Genomic DNA, 14190 nt, shown 5'->3' with positions numbered 1-14190 from the left:
TGTGGAAAGTTCTGTTAATGAAACCAATTAACAACTAGCTATTATTTCATTTTATTATGTGTACCAAAATCTTGTAATAAAAAATGAGCAAAATTAGCCAACAAGAACTGATACTATTTTATCTAAATAAGAATATTCTCATGAGTAATAAAAGTTGAAAAATCTATTACACAATTTAAATGATCAATAGGAACTTGATTAAAATGAAAATTAGTATTTAATTTTATATTAAATATGTGTTTATAACCTTTTTTCTTCAATACTTCAAAAACTGATTTAGCATCAACTAACAAGAAAGTAATTAGTTTTCGATAGATAGCTACTTGACAAAAATTGAGAAAAACCTCTGTAAGAGTGTTTGGGCTACTCAAAACACACTGCTGAAGGAATGTTCAGCTTGTATTTCTTGTAACTTCTTTGCACACAATTATTTCATATTTTCCACATTTGTCCTTGATCCCTGCTGACTGAAAGACAACTAGTTGTTACACTCATCTTTCAGCTTAAATCAAAGCCCAAAGTGAAGTAAGCTTAGAAGCCAGTAAGTGTCAGAAAGAGGAACTGTCAGATCCCTCTCTCACAGTCCTCTGAGACTGAAAGAAAGGAATGAGCTGTGTCTCGACACTCATTTCCAAATGAATTAGTTTTATCAGCAAGCACCTTTGTGTGCTGCCCTTGAATGAGGCCTTTTAGTTAAGTTTCAAAATACTCCCCAAAGTTGGAATGTGCTATTGCTGCCTATCCTTCAGATTTAACCTTGCTTAACAGTGCCCCTAAATGCCCAACACAGTGCTAGACAGGACCATGGGAAAAACTGGAAATGCAAAGTGGAGATCTATCAAACTCATCCTGGATATTTCTATGTGATAATAATAACAAGGTATTAAACATTCAATACATCTAGGACAAATGCCATACCTTAAGGGACATTATGACAACAGAAGACAAGACATATCCTGAACAATCTGGAACATAAGTTCTCACATTTCCCCTGTGACTCCCACAGCACATGTAGGTTACTACAATGGGAACTAAAGACACAACAATACTTGTTTCCTTCCCCTAAGGAGCGATTTTACGAACCATTTGTTGACAACCAAGTCCACATGGCATCTTTTAGGGAATTACTGTTGATTACAGAGAAAATTAAAAAAAAAAAAAAAAACAGCTGGAGGCAGAGAGTGGTTACAATCAAAGATTTATTAAGGGAAAGTAAATGAAATTCTTAATTCTGTTCCAAAAGAGAGAATCCAAAGATGAAGCCTGTTAGGTAGTCTCTAATTCGGACCCCAGAGCAGTCCTGCTTTCTGAACTACTTGGTATTTTCTTTCTTTCTTTCTTTCTTTCTTTCTTTTTTTTTTCTTCTGTTTCAATTTATCAGTTAATTCAAGTTAACTGAGTCATTCATGTTTCTCTCTCCATATTACAATGCTACTAATATCTAAGCTGAAAGCAAATTAGCACAAAGGAAGGAGGGAGGTTACAGAATAGCACAGTATTGAAACAGTGAGCAAACTCCACTGAGATATCATTTAACTCCAGTGAGAATGGTTTGTATTAAAAAGTTCCAAAACAACAGATGCTGGCATGGATGCGAAGAGAAAGAACTGTTATATACCGCTGATGGGACCGAGAACTAGTAGAACCTCTGCAGAAAATTGTATGGAATTACCTCAAAGAACCTAAAGTAAATCTACCTTTTGGTCCAGCAATTCCACTGCTGGGTGTATACCCAAAGGGAAAAAGGTCACTTTATGAAAAGGATACCTGAACTTGAATGTTTACAGCAGCACCATTTGCAATAGCAAAGACTTATATTTCATTTCTGATTACATTTCCTGGAAAGCAAAGGTCAGAATTTCTATGATTCTTAATAAGTGTAATTGCATAATTACCTTATTGCTACAATATTGTTGCAAACAATAAAGGGAATTTCTTTACTGTAGATTGGGTGAAAAGTTAACCATGGCAGTTCTTTTCCCTTCTGCATGTTTAAATGATGTCTTCAATGTTTCAATTAATTTAATAAAAATAAAACTTACTGTTTACAGTGCAGAGTGATTTCAGCAGTTATTTCATTTAATGTTTACTTTTGCCATATTGGCCTCATCACTAAAGAAAAACTAACATCTGACAATATATTAAAATTCTTAGGGAAACTAAACTTTACTGATAAAATTGTGTCTTAGCTTATCTGATATTGCTCATACTTTGGTGTATAAATTTACTTGCTAATAATTTTTAAAGATGATATGGAAAATGTTTATTTTGTCAAACCTATAGATATGACAATTATGCTTATAATATATCATAGTAAAAACTTCAGTTTTGTCAATAGTATTTTCCACAGCATGAGCAAATTTATCAAATAAAAAAATCTTAAGTTGAAAGAGCATAATTTGATTATACATTTGAATTAGTAGAACTACATAAAACTTCTGACTAGACTATTTCCCATTTTTAAATATTAGGTGTAAATTAAGTGCATTTTAATAATTGGTAACTAGATAAAGGCAAATATAACAAGGCTTTATTTTGTAGCTTATAAGGCAAAAAAGTGAAAGAAGGTTGATAATGCTTTTTATATTTCCCTATAATCAACAGAAGTCTCCCTCATAGGAATGGACATCCTAGGACAACATGGAAAAAGGATGAGCTCCTGAGGGCACTGAGTGATGTGAGTGAATGAGTCAAGAGCCTTACATAATATAGAATTAATGGTATATTAATATACTTTTAATATTTAATTTTAGCATATTCTGTGGAATGCATAAAATTATAGCTAGTAAGAAACATTGTACTAAGAAATAATAAACTTAACCAAAAATGTCAGTGACTTCACATAACAAAGATTTGTTTCTTGATTACTCTTTATATCTGATGGTGGTTTGGCAAGTACTCTGATTCACATAATCACTCAAGGATTTAAGCTCATGAAAGTTTGTCATTTTCATGTTAGGAAAAAGAGACACTGAAAATCATAATTGTATTTTACTTTTTTTTTCCATTTTATTAATCTAGAAGTAAAACAAACAGAATGCAGTATTTATGAAAAATTTTAGTCTCTGTGATATACTCAAGTGGTTTAATCTCATTTTTATAAATAAAATGATTTTCTGAAAGTTTTAAAAATAGTAGATAGTTAGTGAATGGAGTAAACACTGAGACCCAAATCTCTCTTCTCTCGTATTCTTTTTGGTGTATAACAGTCTCAACATGTTGAAAAGTAATTCTGTATTTACTCCTAAATGTCAATTTTCCATTAGAATTTTTAAGGAATATCTTTAAGAAAAGGCTATTTTTACTAAATAAAAGTAAAATACAAAAGTGATCCTAAAGAGAAATGTATATTTGGGTACATTTTAATGGTAAGATCAAAAGTTTCTTTTGGTGAGAAAAAGCTGAAAAATTAAAACAAATATGAAAACACATATATATATTTAGGTGGTTACTGTGAGGCTGTTCTTTCACAAACATTATTTCTGTTTTTTAATCATTCTCTTCCCATTCAATTTGTTCCCATATGTTTCATCTTATAGTTATCTACACAGAGATAAACAGTGATACTGTGAACCCTAAATCAGACAAGAGGGAAACCTGGTGAGGGAAGAAAGGGCTCCTTATTCACACACAAATAATCTGGTAAACATTAATTATGAAAAAGTTTAAAGAAAAATGAGGGGACCAGGTGTGGTGGCTCACATTTGTAATCCTGGCACTTTGGTAGGCCAAGGAAGGTAGGAGGATGCTTTGAGGCCAGGAGTTTAAGACTACAGTGAACAGCATAGTGAGACTCAGTCTTTACAAAAATTAGAAAAATTAGCTGGGTATGGTGGCACATGTTTGTAGTTCCAGTTGTGTGTGGAGAGGCTGAGGTAGGAGGATCTCTTGAGCCCAGGAGTTGGAGGTTGCCAGGTGCTGTGATGACAGGGCAACAGGGTGAGTCCTTGTCTCAAACAAATTAAAAAAGCCAAAGGGGGGAGGAGAGGAAAGAAAAAGAAAATGAAAGCACACTTTAAATGGGAGTCTCATGATCATATATTATCGAAAAGAGGAAGTTAATTAAGACTTCAGATTTCCAACAGCTTTCTAAGCAATCAAAGGAACAGTCAGTTCTCAGTAAAATACCATCTTTTCAGGATATTAGCAATGCTTCAGCGATGAGAAGATCAGTGCCATTTTTGATCAAATAGAGTGATATATTTCTAGCATTTTAAAGAAATGTGTCAAAAATGTAAATAAAAAAGAGTATTTAGCTTTCCTCTCTTACCCATTAAGGTTAATTTTGTGATGCTGCATTATTCAATGGCATTAGGGAAATTCACTGGCAAGTTTATCTGCTCAAACCACAGAAGACATTAGTGGGAAATTCTCTTCTTTCCTTTTGAAGTTTACTATGGTCCTGTCACCTGCAGTAAAGTCTCATGTGCAAACAATTAAATGTTCCATACCCATATGTTAAAAGATGAATGTTACTCATTCCTTATTTTCTCTTGGAGAGTATTAGTGGTGACCTTCCCAGAGATGTGTTTTACATAAACTTTCCTGACCCCATTAAAGGAGACCTCTTTTTATCACTTTGTGCCACCCTCCACTGTAGCATATAAAAACTCTAAAAAATATTCATTATTTATTTATCAGTGATATTTATATGTCAGTAATATTTTCTGAGTTCACACCACATACAGGCACAATTCTGGTGTACTCAACTCTATTATGAAACTAATTTATAGCTTTCATAGCAAAGCTATAACCCAATTTTAGCCCAAGAATACGGGGAAAGGGAAGAGAGAGGAAGGGAGGGGGGAGGATGGGTGAACGGAGGGCTATTGGTGAGATTATGTCGATGGTTTATCCTATGGGCATGAGAGTCTTTCTAAATGTAGAGTATAAATGTCTTAACACAGTAACTAAGAAAATGACATGAAGGCTATGTTAACCAGTTGGATGAAAGTATTTCAAACTGTATATAGAAACAATACACCGTACCCCATAGTATTAATGTACACAGCTATGATTTAATAAAAAAAAATAAAAAAAAATTTAAAAAGGCTGGAAAAAAAAAAAAGAATTAGAGTGGCCGGATGCGGTGTCTAACGCCTGTAATCCCAGCACTGTGGGAGGCTGAGGCAGGATGATTGCTACAGCACAGGAGTTCAAGCCCTGTCTAAGCGAAAGTGAGACCCCAACTTATGGAAAAAAAAAAATTGAAAACCCAGCCAGGCACCACAGTGAGCACCTGTAATCCCAGTGGCTTTGAAGGCTGAGGCAGCAGGATGCCCAAAGCCCAAGTCTGAGGTTGCAGTGAACTATGATGCCATTGCACTCGGCTCAGGGCATAGGGTAGAATTCTGCCTTGAAAAAAAAAAAAAAAAAAAAAAAAAGAAATAGGAGAGTCGAGAAATTGTCTTAATACTTAAAAGTCCTCCAAAATATCATGCAATCATTTTATATTTTGTCTCCACAAATACATACATATCACACACACAGAAATGTGTACTCATACCTCAAAACCTCCTGATAGAGTCAGTATGTAGTTTGAAATGTTATGTAATCGGAAGATAAATTATAGCATAAGGTTTCTAAACTATGAGAATTTGCAAAGTAGTAAAAAATAGTAATTGAGTCTAGCATATCAATAAATATTAATGGTTTATTTTATGAATTAAATAATATTAAAGAAAAACTATCACCTACTCTTAGTACTATTTATAACACAAATGTGTATGAGTGTGTTTATGTACTAAAAAGAGGGAATAAAAATATTTCAGAATAAAGAATTATTTTTTAATGGAATCAAAACAGTGCCAAACTATATACTTAAATTTGTAAAATTCTAATATAGGGGTTGATATTTCAGGCCTTTTAATTAGACTAACTTGTAATTTTGTAACTTTAGATGAATTTTTTCCACCCTATAATTTTAGCCCTGAGTTGAAAATGGTAACATATCTCAAACTTCTTGGTTTGAGGGACCTAATATGGATATGCAATGTGTTAGCATTGGGGGAAGTTTGGTGAATTATAATGAAAAATCCGTTTGCTAACTTTGTAACTTCTCTTAAAATCTATAATTATATCAACATCAAAATTATATGTGGGTTCTGACGGTGTGTGTGTGTCTACATATGTGCACCTGTGCATTCTGGCCCATAGAAAATTTGTGCTAGGATGCCAACACCTATAGAGGCAATTGAGGCTCAATAATATCATTTTATAAACAGTATTGATCTAATGACCATTGCTATGACATCATGTAGTATGTTCCGCTAGAATGAAGTGATTCTGAAACACTTTGCTTTGTTTATTCCTTCTCTATTTTCAGGAATAATTTAAAATCAAATATTGTTCTCTATCTCATATTCTTTCTAACATGTTAACTAAACTTTTTCCCGTTGAAGTTTAGAAATTTACAGATGTCTTGCATCTTAAGTATATAATCGAACAAAAAATTTCATTTTTGTTCCATATCTCCTTCTACTCACTCTATTTTTTAATCCTCATTATCAAATTTCTAGGAAGAGTTTTCTATATTTAACATCTCAATTTACTCACTTTTAATTAACGGCCTATTCTAATCTGTTTTTTATTCCCCATATTTCAGTAAGACATTTGTCAGTATAATTAGGAATGATTGCAATATTCTTCTATCCAACAAACATAGTTCACTGCTTAGCTGACTCAGGTCTTCCTTATTCTACCTTTTCGCTGGCCTCCACGGTAACATTTCCTTCCTACTTCCCTCCTACTCTGCTACTTCCTTATCTCTGTTGCAAGATTTTTAGTGTTGGCATTAATCAACCTTTTATCCTAGAACCACAATACCTTTCATTTAATACACAAATAATTCATAATCTAATGTCTTTAGCACAAATCTCCTGAGAATCCCTGACCAATATTTTTAAATATCTGCTGAACTTTATGGCTGAAATGTACCACAAACTCAATATGCTCAATTCAGAGTTTATTACATATCATTCTTGCATGGCTTCTTATTCTCAATAAATGAAAGATCCCACAATCTGTTAAAATAGTAAATAGAAAACCTGAAAATATTCTTTGAGACTACTTTTTACCTTCATGCAATGTATTAAAATCTATCTCCCATTTCAATTGATTTATTTCTGAATAGTCTTCAAATTCAATTGCTTATCTCTGACTTTTGGTGCCAAATCCACTACTGTAAGTTGCTATTAACCTTGGACTAGAATTTGGTAACACATAATTGCTATTTTTCCTGAACACATTCTGTTCTTTTTTCTTGAATGTTCTCCATAGTGATACCAAAGCAGTCTGTTTAAAACACAAGACTACTTATGTTGCATTTCTGCTTAAACTGATTCACTTTTGTTCAGAGGGAAATTAAAATATGCAAGTTGGTCCTGAAATAAAGCTTCTCTCCTTCTCTGCATCAACATATATTAAATTCCATCTTGCTTTCATTTTCAAGTTACCTTCTCCAACTTCCTTGCACTGCCATGTTTCTTCTCTATTTTTGGAAACCTATGCTATATACGGGATGACTGCAATTATAGAATTACACGACCAAGAACATGATGTTGAAGAACAGAGAGGTGGGGCTTTTTGGCATATTTGTCCAGGCTAGAGTGAAATGGCTATTCTGAACATGATCATAGTGTGGGATGGCCTTGAACTCACAGTCTCAAGTGACCCTACTGCCTCAGCCCCTGAGTAGCTGGACTTAGAGCTCATATGACCAAATCCAGCTCCTTACCATTTTTAAGCTGTTGTTACTTCATTGCTAAAGTGAAGTTACTAATAATTATTTTATAAAATTCCTGAATATATTAAATAAATTAAAAATAACAGAGTAACTAGCTAAAATCCATGTTAGTCATTAGTTTTGTGCTTTTTGACAAGTTATTTACCATTTTTAGATATTGGTCTCCTATCATTAAAATAATATTGGATTATATACATTGTATAGTGGATGTAATGATATTGATATAAACTGATTTTTATTAAAAGTTTGTGATAAGTGATAGAAATACTTCTTTCTCCCTATGATTTATTTTTCTTGGCAAAGAACTATTTTGAAATGATACTATTACCAAATTCAGATAAATTGAATACTGTAAAATTTTGTGTTTTTGTTTTTTTCAGGAACAGAAACAGAATATTCATGTTCAGGAATAGAAATAGAATATTCATGTATGTATATACCATGCCAGTATAAAAGTTAAGACTCTCTGTGCTGGGGACTAGCGCCCGACACATAGTAGGTACCTGGGAAAATACTTGCTGCTTGACTAAAGAACGTCTGCCCAAGTGGCAGGGTGGACCCTAAATACAGAAATCCGTCATGATCAAGAAGATTACTAGTGGTAGCAGATGTGGTTAAAAGAAAAGTAGATCTAGTGCTGCTTTATTTTGTAGAAAGACCCATAAATATTTACCCCAAATTTAGTCTTATCATCATCCACATAGCCAGAAGATTTGTGTAACTAACCAAGATAGTATTGTTAGAAGGATAATCTTTGTCTGGAGCCCCTACATGGATGATGTAAATGAGACATTGTAACAAATAACCTCTCAAAGGCTGAGGCCATGGACCACTTAAGAAAAGGTGAAACATTTACTTAAGGAAACATTACCATTTAGATGAGTTCCAGACTCCATGAAAAGGATCTCTCATTCTCTTAAACATGACAAAATTTATCAACGAGTGTTTCCAGTTTGAAACACAGGGATTTATATGTTCTCCTGCTTACACACAGCTTTACACACACATACCAGTGTGATACCATTCAAATTAAATTTGTATTCCATTGTTATAAACTGTAAGTTATGTCACTTTTAAACTAGCAATGTAATTATATTCATCTAGCTCTTGCTATCTATTATTAATAAGAAGATAATAAAGTGGGTAATTAAGAATTTGCCAGCTACTCCTGTAATCACAGGTCCAGTCTCCTGAAGAGTCCAGGTTCAATAATGTGTCACCAAAATGATAAAATTTTAATGAGTCATTAACTAACTATGGAATTGTGAGGCACAGAATAGAGTTATTTTCTTTCTTTCTTTTTTTCTTTCTTTCATTCTTTATTACATATACATGTGTTTATTAGGTTTCCACTTTTTGCCTTCACAAAATTAAAAAGGTTTAAAATTTAATAACAATAACAATGTTTAACATAAGGACGAGAAACAAAAACCTCATAAAGAACGAACAAAGAGAAATACATTCAGAAAAGAAATGAGATGATTGTTGCATTGAAATATTTAGCAATAATAATAATAATGCAAAGAAAGTAACATTTACATTGTCAAGAGTATGTCTATTATAGAATGCTTTGACTCTGAGGTTCAGTATGGAGTTATCAGTTAACTTCTTATTTTTTTCCCAAAGTCTCAAAAAATAGACAACTAATATTTATAAATAAAAATAAAAGATAATTTCATAAAACAGATCATGCCAAATCTTATAGACAATAGAAGAAGAAGAAATACTTCAAAATCAGTCTACTTCATCTGGATTACATCCTCATTTATAAGTGAAATATGTTTGTAATTTCCCCTTTATAATAATATAATTTCTCCAATTTTAATATCAGGTGTATCCAGAGTTATTTTCTTGGTTGAGGCTAAGAGAAAGATACATTCATTTGCAAGACCTTTAATAGGAGAAATGAATGCATAGACCCTAATTCTAGTTATTTTTATTTCCCTAATTTCAGATGCTCTAAGTGGATTTTCCCATGTTTGTCAAGAAATATCTTCAGAAGAGTCATTTAGGCAAAACATTTCTTTGAATTTATGTGTTCTTATTGAATTCCAAGCTCATCTCGTCTAACAATTCTTTAGCTTCAAAGTCACTTTGTAAATTTTGTCTTTAGTTGCCAAGCAGATGGAGAACCAAAGGTAATAGCCACTGATCAATTTTTATGTCTTTTTATTTGGGCATTAGAACATACACATATGTACAATAAAATGGTTGATCTAGTATAGATCATGTTGTAGCTCCTACAGCTCAAGAAACCTCAATCTGAAAGATTAATTCCCAGGAGGGTATGAGGGACATGGGTTGTGTCCTTGTGACAGACAGTTAAGTGGTAGCACCTTGGAAGAATCCCTAAGATACAACTCCCTTTTAGGTAGTCAGCCAATGCTGCAATGAGACTTATAAACCTGGCTTTGGATATCAGCTGGAGGTTTTGATGAACTCTGATTAGAAAAGGATGTGCCTTCAGAAAGGGCTTCAGGAAGAATCTGCATAAAGAAAGTTCAAAGAGTGGTATAATAACATTTTTTTAAGTAATTTACTCAAGAAACTTCACTTGTAAGAAAAACAAATACAAGGTGACAAGTGTCTTTATTTGGCACAACAGAAGAACAGCTATGGAAGGGAGACCTCAAACATGGACATTCTAATGTATGAGATAGCATGCTTCCCTTCCTTTAAAACATTTTTAAAGCATAAATAATTAGCTATCAGAGATATAATAAGTGTGATCTCTTCATTTTTATATTAAATATCTTGTGTTTTACATAAGATTGTTATAGTAATCCTATGACTTAATACATGCAAATCATGTACATAGTAAGTGCTTAACAACTGTTAGTTATTTACTGTTAGTATGCATAACTTTATTACTTTACTGTGTCTTATCAGTTATATGATGCAGTACTGTCAAATTGAGTTGTGTTTTAAACAGCAACATTTATCTTCATCTTGGTAATACATAAAATTGTGATATATCTTAAAATCAATAATAGCTTAGATAAAATCTGGTATTAATTTTATGTGTCACAGAACTTACTATCTTTGTCATCCCCAGATCACACTACCCCGCTAAGTGGCACCTATTCAGGGATTCTGATGTTGCCTGGTATTTAAGAAAAGTGAACCTGTATTATTCTGCAAGTTATGCCTGACCCAAGAACTGGAGATGTACAATCAGCCACTTACCGTGAGATGGTGACCAGGGAAGAGGTCTGCTAAATGTGTTAAATTTGACTAGTACTGTGCACAACTTGGATTATAAAATATAAATAGATTGCTCAGAAGGAGCAGATAAGAAAACAAACAGATACACAGACAGGAACATGGGCACTATGAGAGAGAAAGACCATTAAAATAATTTACTCCTAAAGCAAGGTGCTTTTTTGTTTTGAGAAACAGCAAGACTATAATCCTTCTAGTTGAGGGTGTGTGTGTGTCAGGGATTGACTCCATCCATGGTTTGGTTTTGCATATTAGGTTGTCTGTCCACTTAACCAGATGTGTGCAAATTGCTTTCATGGGGTCACTTCCGGATTCCCCGCCTTTGGTATGCAACTGTTCTAATGTCTTTCCAGTTAGGGTGAAATGCATCACTCTTGGTTCATAAATATGAAACATATATATCTGCATTGAAAATGAATTCAAGAAAATTTAAAGAATTGGCAAACATGCTAATTAGTTAAAAACGTGAGAGACTTTCCTAAAAGCAAAAGTCTTTGACAGTTTCGAGGTTTTATGCTCGTGATAAAAGTTTCAAGTTAGTATCTGTCCTTACCTGGCCTTCTCATTAACTGAAGATATAGCTAGTCATTAGCTAGCTATATCATTACCATCAAGGTTTTGTGATGACTGAATTTCTCATAAGGAATGATTATAAAATATTTTGCCTATTGAGAAGGGATTCTTTAGAAACATGATAACATGGGGTATCTCTGAAGCAGAGGACTGCTACATGCCCCTACCTTCCTTTTCCACTTCTTTTTCTTATGGTAGAGCTTTTGATGTTAGTATACCACATAGCCATCCAGTCAGAGATTACATCTCCCAGACTCTCTTGCCATAATGAGTGATCTCACAACTAATCTTTTGTCAAAAGGATGTGAGCAGAAAGGATGTATGATACTTCTGAGTCACTTCACTTTTATACTTTCCTTCCTTTGGAAAAACATGGGGCTAGAATGACAGCCAGTATTGACTATTCAGGGAAAAGGAATACTCTAGCATCAAGACAAAAGGAACACAGGCCCTTAAATGATCTCATGCAACAGAGATTCCCTTTCTATGATGGTCTCAAGCTTGGCTTCTGACAAGTTTCCCTTCTCCCTGCACACACCTAGAAGCATCACACAGGCTTGCCTTTGTTCATCCTTCCTCTCAAACTGAGACACGTGAGAAACTTATATCTTGTTTGATTTATAATAATTCTTATCTTATATTTCTTAAGAGGCTGAGCTTATACCATAACTACTAATACATTCTGTAATTTTTTTCACATAACAGCATAACTATTCTCATTTGCTTTTACAGATTGTATGATTGGTAGTTATAGATTTTTCTCCAAATAAATGTGTCCTTTTAAGATCCTTTGCTCACAAATAAGATATAAACTAAAAAGAAATCTCTCAATATCATGGTCCTGTTCTGTTCTTGTGAATTAAGATGGCTTTAAATAGTACAAACTTATCATATCCAAATCATCTAATAGATAAGAAAGTAAATAAATAGGAAGGCAGGCAGGCTGTTTGTTTATTTCTATTGCATACTGCCGGTTTCAACCATAGATGTTTCTAGAAAAGTTAGCTGTGAAATTGAGGCATGAAATCTGGCTGAGCAGATCAAGAAAGTAATAAAAAAAGAGGGCCATTGCTTATAGAATTTTATTTTGTGATTTTAAAGAGGTCATTGTTAGCATGAAGAATTGTAGGGGAAGAAAACACACACACATACATTTAGGTTTGGATTTGGTAATAATTTTCCTAAAAGGACATTATTTCTAAAATGAGTCATACATAGTGGGATTTCAATAGTCACTGAAAAATTTGCATAAATATTTTGAACAAATGAAAGTTGTCCTACTCTGCAATTTTTGATTTCTCTCAGTGAAAATTTCAAGATTGCCCAACTGTGGCTCATGTTGTAGAGAGAACATGTGGTTATGAGGAAGGATAGAAATGAGAATTGTGAACCCTCCTGGTAGTTGGGTCTTCATGCTTAACATGCAGTGCAGAAGATCAATTGCTTCATTCTGTTATTGACTGTTTGAGCTGGAAGCAATTTCAGTTCTATTCCCTTGACTCATAAGTGAGAAATTAAAGGTCAAATAGACAATGTAATCTGATTAATCAAGGTCACAATAATAATTAGGGACAGAGTCAAGACTAGAAACTTGGTTTCCTGGAGTCTAGTTCAGGGATCTTCCCTCTAAATCATGGTGTTCTTAGGGCTTTTCTAAAAAATAAAATGGCTGCAGAGAAGAGGCAATTCTCTCCAGGTAGCCCAAACAAATGGAAAATTCTTGAAAGTTCATTCCCATAAAGCACATCTGGCTAGACACTGGTCTTTAGTTACATCAATGCATGTAAAACCAAATTGGAGTCTGAACATGACTAGGAGGGCTCCAAAGCCTACCACTGTGGGCAGCAGGACTCAGGCCAGATTTTGAACTGCTGGAAAGAGAGGGGAGGATTTAAGCCCCAAATGGGGTCTAAATAAAGAATAAATCTGTTAGCAGAGCAATTACTCACGTCCTCCGTAAACTGCCTTCTTCAAGGATTAGCAAATAAATCTAGGCCTCGGCATTAATGTTTTCTTGGCACATCTTCCTTCTTCTGCACATCAATAACAATGTATTTACCCAATTATCAGATAATCCCACTTAAATTGATCAATTGATAGCTCCCCAGTCCTTTCAAAGCACTGCTTTGTTTTCTTTGGCCTCAAACACCAAAAAATATTTCTAGAGGTCAGAAAAGTACAAATTGCAAATTTATTATTCTTGGAGTTGCAGGGTGACCTTTAACCCAGCATTTCAAATCTCTGTGTGGTGCCTTGGAAAAGTGATTTCCATTAAGGTAAATAGGAGCCCAAGGACAAAAAGTTGAAGGAAGGTTTGAAGTGTAACCCTTTCATGCATTTAGCCTATAAGGAGTAAGAAGTATTGGTGGTTGCTTAGAGTTGTTTTAAATCACTTTGCATTGAAATGAGTGGGTTGTTTTTTTCTCCTTTGTTTTATTTTTTTCCCCTTGCCTATGCAACTTAACAAAGGTGTAACTCCTATAGAGAAAAATATATACATATATATATATATGTTTTTTAAAATACCTTAACTCCTCCTAGAACTATGAGAGAAATTAGACTCTATCCTATGTCTAAAGGAGTCTAAATAGAGTCTAATATGTTAGATTCTGTTCTATATATATGTATGTGTGTGTGTATAGAATATCCAG

The sequence above is a fragment of the Otolemur garnettii genome, unplaced genomic scaffold (genome assembly GCF_000181295.1).
Source record: "Otolemur garnettii isolate 467f Iridium unplaced genomic scaffold, OtoGar3 scaffold00001, whole genome shotgun sequence".
Taxonomy (NCBI): Eukaryota; Metazoa; Chordata; class Mammalia; order Primates; family Galagidae; genus Otolemur; species Otolemur garnettii.
Note: the sequence above shows the minus strand (reverse complement) of the source record.